At 40.0% G+C, this 7535-nt stretch overlaps 1 protein-coding gene across 3 annotated transcripts in view; it reads right to left on the bottom strand.

Annotated features, from left to right (window-relative positions):
* The window catches only part of macrod1 (mono-ADP ribosylhydrolase 1), a 110958-nt gene that overhangs the window by 70326 nt on the left and 33097 nt on the right, over positions 1 to 7535 (bottom strand). The window lies entirely within an intron of this gene.

The raw sequence follows: 7535 nt of genomic DNA, 5'->3' as shown, positions 1-7535 counted from the left end.
CGACCGCAAAGGAATGGCATTTCACTGTGGACTACAATTTACAACCACAACAGCATATCAAAAGGTTTTGTCACATCAAATGGAACTATGGGGTAAAAATGATAAGAACATTAACATAACACTGCCTTTTAAAAGCCACTGTATTCAAGTGCCCCTACATCTCTCTAAATGCACTACATTTGTCCCGTTTCTGAGCGACTGACACTGGGGAAGATTAACGCTCAACTTACAGCACTAAACAGGTATTGTAATACTTATTGTGCACAATTTATTTTGGATTGTTATATTCTGCTCCAAATTTGGATGTTGCCTTAAGCAGATCCAGTTTAAATGGTGAGAGTGTCCACATTTCATCAAAAAGGATTATCTGGGACAGCCACCTTGCTTTGAATACAGCCCGTCATAGACTTTTGCAGAGTAAGCATTTACTAGAGGCAGGAATAGAGAGAAATCACAATACAATTTTCCATAGTTAGGACAAAGTTAAGGCTGGCAGTAGTCTATATTTATTGTCAGTGAATCCCATAAAAGAAGAAACTTACATCCTCCTTACATTTAGTTTGCAGACGCTGATGTCTAAAATGAAAAAGTACATTGACAGCACAGGACAAAGAGTAGATGTCAAAGACTACATGAACTGTCAAAAAAGAATTAAAACCAAGTAAATGAGCTGAGCGATTATATTAGGTGACATGTTTTTATTATAATGAACAGACACATTATAGATTAATGGCCACAATACACAACCCTGCTACTGTTAATACACACTGGTATGTGTATTAATCCACAGCTGAAAATAGTCCCCGACAAACACAATATTTGCTCCTGTCTGAGTAACGTTTGCTAAAAACTACAGCACCCAGCTGTTTTAGGAATTTATTTAGCCTTTTTTTAATAATTAAATTTTTTATAAACAAGTGGGCTTGGGGCTGAAAGCTGCAGACAGGTGATGAAGGTCAAAATGTACTAGTAGACCGACTAACCCCATTTCCTTTTATTTTTAACTAAAGAAAAACACCAGCCTTGTCCTTTCAATTGTTTGCCCTCCACAACTAATTGATAAAAGTCCAAGAAAGAAATTAGTGGCAAAAATAAATTCAAGCACCAGTGTATGTTTTATAGCCGAATGTCAAAGTGAAGCTTGATTGGAGGAAAAAAACAAAACAAACAAACAAACAAACAAAAAAAAAAAAAAACACTGTTGAGTCTCTTCCTCTCTTCAGATCTCTGCTGATTATCTCTGCTCTGCCGCTGCCGCTTCCCTCATCTCTCTCCTTCTCTGCCCCTCCCTTTCATGCTAAATGGAAGCTGTGTGTTGCTGTGTTAGAAAGCTAGTCACATCCCTCTCACTCTTCTTTTTAGCCCCTCTCAGTCTCTCCCTCTCTTTTTCCATTTCCCACCTCTACCTTGCTCTCTATACTAGACACTCTCTCCCTGTCTTTTTGTCTCCCGCCCAGCTCCATCCAGCCTTCGCTCTGTCCACACCGACACCCTCGACTGATTCTGTCAGAGTCATGGCCTTCAGAGCCTGACAAGAATTCAGTGCCTGTGTGCGCCTATGTGTCTTCAACCACAGATGAAATATGAGCTGTTAAATATGAATGCTGGGTTATGTTCTGATGCCATGTAGTCACGTCACTCATGCATGGAGGAGTAGTAAAGATGTGCACGCACATATACCCACACAGTGTTCGGCGTGTAAGACGAGGAACTGCAGAGCTTCTGTGGTATTATTACGCATCACGTTTGCTATCTGTGATACTTGTGACACACACACAAACACACACCCAGAAGCGGGCCCTGGGTTCAGGCTTCACTGACTTTAAACCTTGCTCAGGCTGACAGTAATTTCTGCCTCCAAATTACATTCCAATGGCTTCATAAATCTGCTGCCTCCTCCTCCGCCTCTTTCTCTTTGCCCCCATCTTCCTGCCTCTGCTTCTCGATCTTCCCCTCTTCTCCACCATCCCTCCTCTCTTCCTATCCTTTTACTCCAGCCTCACTTCATTTTTCCTGTATAAACCTCTACTCTTCTCCCTCCCTCTCTGCCTCTGTTTTGCCATCTCTCTTTCTCCCTTCCTCTCTCTCTCCTTCCGCGTATCACTTGTTTTCTCATTTCCCCACACTACTTCTCTCTGGCGCTGGCTCAGTAAATGAGAAATAGGGAGGCAGAGATGGGGAGGTTACGTGTGCGGGGTAGTTAAACAGTCACACCCACACACACACATAAATCCACAGAGATGCATTCACACACCTATACAAACACATTTACACACACACACACACACACAGATGTGCTCACAGTCATACAGAAATGTGTAAATACACACATACATGAGCACACATCCAAAATCAGACATCATAAACAGCACATTACACTTTGATTGAAACACAAGCAGTTGTGCTGCCATATATTTGCGGTGCCTCTAAATTGACTTTTGCAGGCATACATGTGTAGACACACACACACAAACAATTACATGCATACACATGTGCACACTCTTGGCCGTTTTAATGAGAGTGTTCATTTTACAGATAGTGCCTCTAGGTGAAATAACTGCCAATGTTGGGCCCTGGTGGCCGGTCCAAGTGTTCTCAGGCCAGTTGTTTTTATAGGCCATGGCGGGCTGCGAACACACCCTTCATCTCCCTCACTGCCACTTTAACTACTGCTCCGCTGCAGGCAACACACACGTGCGATGAAGACATGGGCATAATATGCATAAGCACACAGTGTAGACACCAACTTAGGCATTAATACTAAACACACATACACACACAGCAAGGCAGAGGCCAGCAGAGAACAATAGAGCCGTCTGACAATGGGGCTCAGAGGAATTCTCTCCTCCATATTAATATTCAACAGAGTGGATGTAGAGAGAGTGTGTGTCAATGGGGACGCATGCTCATCAGCTTCGCTAACACTAGGGTTAGGCAGCCACATGATTACAAAGTACTCAGACTTTGGTCCCCAGCCCCATAACTATTAATCCCTAGCTCCTACTCCCTCACTTCCTATCTCCTAGCTCCCCACCATGCACAGGGTGAGTACGCTGCCAATGATCGCAGCTGTCACTTTTCTTTGCTTTCCATTTTCTCAATTATTCTGAGCAGCCTGATGGAGCAAAGGGCGGATGGAAATTTGATATTGTCAATTTCTTGCCGTCACCCTCTTCTGTGTTTCAAATTTGTGATAATGCAGCAGAAAAGGTCATCTGGAGGAGAATTTTGAAAAACAAAAGATCTGAATTTTACTAATAATTTTAAGAAAAATGTAAAAAAACATTCAAACTCTTGGACTGTTGGGTCTTAACCAAGTGGTTTCTTTGTCCTTCTCAGTCTCATTTGCATCATATCGTTTTGTTAGAGCAAAAATGCATGCAAGAAAACACACCTGTGGTACCAGACTGTCTGATAAATTATACAAGGTGACCGCTAACAATGCATATAAACATGCACTGGCCACATTTCTGTACATATGTTACTTCCATCTGTAAAGCTATAAGAGCATAAATCACTTACAGGACATAATTACACATCTGCACCATTTACTCTAACAGATGTGTTGCATAAAGCCCTGAACCCAGACACAGATGCTTCATCTTTTTGTTTATATTTGTAATAACATTCTCAGTTTATTGGGTAGAACTATCACTAACCTTGCCTAGTGGTCTCCTCATTAAACAAGTAGAAAAAAAGCAAAACTCTAATAGCTATTGTTAAAAGGAAAGAGAAAAACAAGAATGGGAGCATTTGGACAGCACAGAAGCCACAGTGAAAGTCGCATCGTGTAGTGTGCCTCTGGGCTACACAGTTGTCATTGACTGAATCACAAGAGCAGAGTGATTTCTGTCCCCTTGAGGAATGAGGCATGCAGGGGGAAAAAAAACACAAGTACGACACAAAAGATGCACAGTAAAGGGTCAGTCAGACATGTTTTTGACCTCAACACTACATGGATCACTGGCCCAAAGCATGTGAACTGCTCTCTTTAGTACCACTGCTCCTCACTAGTGGCGTTATGAATGTTATGAATAAGTAGAAAGAAATACAATGAGAAATAATATGCTGAAATGTTTTCTAGGAAAACAGTGTGGTACACAGTTTTACCTGTTCAAGGGAAATGCTGCTAAGTATCCGCTCCTTTCCTGCATTAATGTTTTACATAGATCATTTACCAGTGTTTCCAAATTACATTTTAATATCCTAACGGTATCAGAATCGCTCATTTGCCAGTGATTTTACTCTGCAAAACCTGCCTTTACTGTATATGGAGACAGACCATTAATAAAGCAAATTACAAACATGAAACAGTAAATGGGCCGCAACCTGTGCACCTGTTGACTAACACCTGAGGTATAATTCAACTCTGACAAGTGCACCTGTACAATGACACTTATGAGAAAGGGTGCCCCATTATGTCTATTCTGGAGCTGCAACTAATTATTTTCATCAACAATCAATCAATCTTTTTGTTTTTAAAAAAAACCTAAAGGAAATAAAAAAGCCTGGCCTAGAAAATAATGAAAACTGCCCATCATAATTTGCTAGAGGCCAAGTTTACATATTAAAATTGCTTTTGTCCAGCCAACAGCCCAAAATCCACATATGTACAATTTGCTATAATAGATGACTGAGAAAATGAATAGGTATTCACACTGTAGAGGCTGGAGCAAGTGAGTTTAAGGGACCTTTCATTTTTCAAAATCGTTGACCGTTCAACTAATCACTGAGTTCTAGTGAAACACCATCTTTTTTGGCATTTATCTTGAATACAGATAATCACCAAAAGAACCACTGACTTTGACTTGATCTTTATTTAAACCTAATGCCTGATATTAAACTTTAAGGACCTACCATCACCTGAATTTGAGGTTTTTGGAGTTTTCCTGTTGGTTGAAATACATCTAGCACTAAAATAATATGTCAGTATATTGTTGAAGCTCTGTGAAGAAACTTTTTGTGTCTTTCTTCAACCTTACTCACACTCTGACAAACATCGTTTTCAGGTATCCACTCTCCTAAATGACTAGAGTCTGCCTCCTACAGCGTCTCCCTGCTCTGATACATGCTTCCTAATGCTCCACATTTCCTTCACCTCCTCCTTCCTTCCACCTGAGCTAGGCTGGCTTCTGAAAATCCATCATGAAAAGTTTTAAGGACAGCCTCGACATTATACAGATAGAGCTTCACATATTGAAGTCTAATGGGCAATGGCAGTGAGCTGCGAGTGAGCTTGCTGATGTTCAATATTCCCATCTTGTCCTATGCAGGCAGACATTTTGCCTGTGGTAGGCAAAGACTAGTGCAGAGTGAAAGGCTAGTTTTGGGCCAGACATCGCAACTAATTAACTGAAAGTTTTTTAAAGTGACAGCTACTGTTAACGAAGGTGACATCTATGGTTAATTTGTGACTGATGGCATCCAATTAAATTGAATTATGAATTCATTAGAATAATGACTTGATTTCAAAGCTACTTAAAAGACTTGGCTTCCCAAATGCTAACACAAAAGGGGTTAATTATTCTCAAGTGTTACACATCAACGAATGAAATACAAATTAATGAAAACATATAGCACTTGTTCAAACAGCACCAAAGCTCTTTATACTGTATATTAACTGCACTCTGCACATATAAATCAACTTACTATGCCACAAATTCAATATCATTATGGAGTTCTTTTATAAAAAGGACAATTTATCTGTACCACACAGTGTTTAACTTCAGCCCACACCTAACTATCTCAGTAATCTACACTCCCATTTAAACACATCTGTGCAGTTAAAGCTAAAACACAAACTTACTCCCTCTCCCCGTTTACGATGCACTGCATAGTGCCTAATTTACAGCCTATTTACATACCCTCTAAAGATGTACACAAACAGACATAAGCCTGTTGACCAACTTCAGCTCAGCTACAGCATGTGTCCTTTGAAAATGAAAATGAGGACGGCTTTATTCGTCTCTATTTGTGTTTAAGCAAACTGCATGATAATTTCCCAGTTGGCTATGTAGTCTACTTACTCTGGGATGAAGTGAAAAGGCGACTATGAGCAACGGAGCAGTTAATGGCCTTGATGAATCTGTCTCTCTACTCTCAGTATCCCTGATGAAAACCTTATATTTCTACAGCCAGTGTTCACTGGGGGGTTTGAATCTGCACTCAAGATGCAGGCACTTAGCGTGTGGTGGTTAATGAAAGCTCCAATGCTTTGTGCAAACAAAAAAAGGAAAACAGATATAAAACAGAGAGTTACATTAATGGCAGGTTTGTGTCCATAGGGAGCTTAGTGTTGCACGTATGCAGTGTTGACCTTCAGGAAGCATCTTCATGAGGTACTTAATTTTAAAAGGTATAACTGTTGTTTTGGGGATAATTATATTTAGTACGTGCGTTCAAGTATTCCATATTGTGCCAATGCTGAATCCCAACATTACATCTTGGCACCATTTAAGAAAAAAGCTGGTGTAAAAAAGGACAGGAAAGGATTGGTTTCATGCAGCCCATTTGAATTTTGTTTTAGCAGTAAACAATATTTGTGCCAATATTTTTTCTGTAAAATGTACAAGTTGAAGTTGTGAGATAATCAATGTGACAGATTTGTGAGATTACCCAACGTTTAAGGCAACATTATATTTCTTACTCCTGAACCTCTAACATTTGGTTTGGACTGAGACACTCAGAGACACAAGAGAAGGCACAAAAGGCCTGTCCAACACAGTTTGGTTAAATTAGTTAAGCTACTTTATTTACAAGGCCCATGACACAAATTCATTTATTACTTTCAATCTGGAAACAAGTCAGACAGCGACCCTTTGGAGATTTTCAGTTAGAAAGACTTTCGGCCTACACAGCCTGCCTTTTGCCACTGTATCTTCTAACCTAAAGCTGTCACACTAGGAGCCACTATGAGATCTCTTCAGGTGGTCACAAGATAATTCATGGCATATAGGGAAAAATGCATCTTGTGAAGTTTTAAACACTTGTTTGCAGCAGTAAGAAACAGAAATCTTTGGTGTACCACGCTCTATGAAGTATTCAGCCTGTGATGGGGAGACACAAGAGGGTGGTGACGAACCATAAATGAAGAACCCCTGCAGGGAGGCCTCCTACATCTAACAGTTTCAGTTAAATCCTCCCTTAAACTCATAAACTGACATAGCACCAATAAAATGCACGATTTTTATGCATCTTCATTATGCAGATCAGTATCTCTGTTTCAAGTCTATTTACGTTGCCACGTTTGTGGTTAGTTCATTTGCATTTTAAACAGTGAAACAACTTATAGAGAGCACTTCAACTCCTCTAAAACAGTCCTATTGGATCTTTTACAAGAAGGTATAAAGCAAAAACTTAGCAATGATCAAAATCTGTTCACTGAGTGCCGGCTGTTATGATCAAGAATACTTAGTGACTGCAACAAATTTAGTGAACAACACATAGCCATACAAAAACCTGTAGCGTGTATTATTTACAAAATCACTGACTTTGAATACTATTCTTGTCTGTTTTTTCTTTGCAGGTTGGCGCTC

This window comes from Monopterus albus, unplaced genomic scaffold (genome assembly GCF_001952655.1).
Source record: "Monopterus albus unplaced genomic scaffold, M_albus_1.0 scaffold2.1, whole genome shotgun sequence".
Classification (NCBI taxonomy): domain Eukaryota; kingdom Metazoa; phylum Chordata; class Actinopteri; order Synbranchiformes; family Synbranchidae; genus Monopterus; species Monopterus albus.
The sequence above is the reverse complement of the archived record's forward strand: the minus strand, read 5'-3'. Positions and strand labels throughout refer to the sequence as shown.